The sequence below is a fragment of the Nerophis ophidion genome, linkage group LG28, assembly GCF_033978795.1.
Source record: "Nerophis ophidion isolate RoL-2023_Sa linkage group LG28, RoL_Noph_v1.0, whole genome shotgun sequence".
Lineage (NCBI taxonomy): Eukaryota > Metazoa > Chordata > Actinopteri > Syngnathiformes > Syngnathidae > Nerophis > Nerophis ophidion.
Window position 1 is genome coordinate 11,541,247 of NC_084638.1, and position 2,500 is coordinate 11,543,746.

Below are 2,500 nucleotides of genomic sequence, written 5' to 3' on the forward strand. Positions count from 1 at the left end.
AAGTGAAGCTGACAACCTGCTTCAATAAAGGTCCTCACTTCTTCTTCCTGAGTTTAATGGCAGTCGGCAAGTGTCTTTTGCAGCGCAATACCGCCACCTTCCGGAATTAAATGTGCATCGACACGCTAGCCCAAGTGTCTCTAAACTTTTTTTTCTTGTAATGTATTGCACGTTGAGCATGTAAAAAAACCAACATAAATAATAATCATATTTTTGTTCAAACAGTACCGTATTTTATCGTTATAAATCAATTAAAACCACAAAAATAACAAGCTTATCTTTAGGAAACCGAGCCAAAATGGCCGTCCCATTCCCCATCTCGTTTTTACCGTTTCCTGGTTCATTAGTTCAGTGGTCCCCAACCTTTTTGTGTTCCGCAGACCGGTCAACGCTTAATAATTTGACCCGCGGCCCGGGGGGGGGGGGGGGTCCTTTTTTTACTTTTTTTTTCTTTCTTCTTTGTCATGAAAAAGGGACGTTTTTGTCATGAAAAAGGGAGTTTTTTGTGGTCGGTGCACTATTTGTAAGTGTATATATGTGTATATATATATATAGGTGTGTGTATATATATATGTATATATATATATGTGTGTATATATATATGTGTGTGTATATATATATATATGTATATATATATGTGTGTGTATATGTATATGTGTGTATATATATATGTATGTATATATATGTGTGTATATATGTATATATATATATATGTATATATATATATATATCTATATACATACATATATATATATATCTGCTATGAGGTGACGACTTGTCCAGGGTGTACCCCGCCTTCTGCCCGATTGTAGCTGAGATAGGCGCCAGCGACCCCAAAAGGGAATAAGCGGTAGAAAATGGATGGATATATGTATATATATATATATATATATATATATATATATATATATATATATATATATATATGTATATATATATATATACTATGATTGGAATCTCAAAATAAACAATACTTAAAATATAAACACAGTTTGGTTGATTAAAAAAAAAAGTTATTATTTTGGAAAATTATAACAGCCATAAAAAAGCAATTGAAGCAACAACAAAAACAAAACAATTGAGCCTAAATAACAGACATTTTTTAGGAAACCGAGCCAAAATGGCCGTCCGATCGCGGTTTTTTTTTTCCTTTTCCTGGTTGTGTGTTGACCTTCTACTAGTATAACCATGACCTTAAATGTATGTATATAAGGACTGTATACTTTAAATTTAGATTTAAAAAGAAAACAACATAAACTAAATTATATTATATCCTACCTAATTGTTTATTTTATTTTTTACATTAACATTTCTCGCGCTTCCCAAAATGGAAATGTTTACGGACTGTTACGTCATATTTGAACAGCCAATAAGAATGTAGTAATCCCACATGACCAGCAGATAGCAGCATAGCCATCTACTAAACTAAACTACAGACAAGCCTTGGGTCGCTGCAAAGTAAGATCAAATAAATTACACAATAAAAGAAAAAAAAACACGTTTATTTGTGTGTCTGCCATGTATGCCAGAGACAAAAATAAAATAAGCAATAATATAGGTCAACCACATGCATTCAACCCACATACACTGCATGTTTATTGTGTTTTTGTTTATATTGAACAAGGAAACATGATTACATAACATTAATTGACATAATTACAGCTTCCCACTTTATCAAGTCCAAAAAGCAACAGGAAGAAGCGGTTTATTCAATCCAACCACTTCTCTGTTTCACAGCAATTACTTACTGTATTCAACCTGTAGCATGAAGCTTACATTTATCCTCTTTTTGGGAGAAGAATTGTTCATTCTTGGGTAGCAGGTTACAGTTGGCTTTATACATTTTGTATGAAGAAAACTATAACCTGCTTTATGATTGAACAAATAATGGGTTTGTGTGTTCTTTATAAGTTGTTCGTCTGGTCCAGTTGGCCGGGTGACGTTTCCTGTTGATTTTGGGTAAGCAATGCATTTATGTCAAAGTAGCTTGTCTCCAAGTTCCATATTTATGACGTCAAAAAATTGCTTTCATCCTCCTCTGCTGGCTTCCGTTTGCTCCAACGGCTCACACTTCCTTCCTGCTGGCTTCTAGAAGCAGCAGTTCGTCCTCAGTATGTTCAGCTTCAAAAAGACAAGGTTGTGAATCCTCATTTGGCTCACAATAGTCGTCTTTGTTGTCCGTTACCAAGTCGGCCATGATTAGGAAACACACTCGTGTTTTTATTCCTTAAGTAGGAACATACTACATTATATATATATATTTTTTTCCATCCATTTTTCTACCGCTAATTCCCTTTGGGGTCACGGGGGCGCTGGTGCCTATCTCAGCTACAATCGATTGGAAGGCGGGGTAAACCCTGGACAAGTCGCTACTTCATCACAGATTTTATATATATATATATATATATATATATATATATATATATATATATATATATATATATATATATATATATATATATACTTGCAGTGTGTATATTGTAAATATTACATATTGTTA

General features: G+C 33.5%; 1 protein-coding gene across 1 annotated transcript in view; it reads right to left on the minus strand.

Annotated features, from left to right (window-relative positions):
• Positions 1 to 65, minus strand: part of LOC133545556 (mitochondrial ubiquitin ligase activator of nfkb 1-A) — an 8,742-nt gene extending 8,677 nt beyond the window's left edge. Inside the window, exon 1 of the mRNA XM_061891260.1 lies at positions 1 to 65. This exon is cut by the window's left edge and continues 188 nt beyond it. The gene's annotated coding sequence lies outside the window, so the exon portion shown is untranslated.
• Between the last annotated feature and the right edge of the window lie 2,435 nt (positions 66 to 2,500).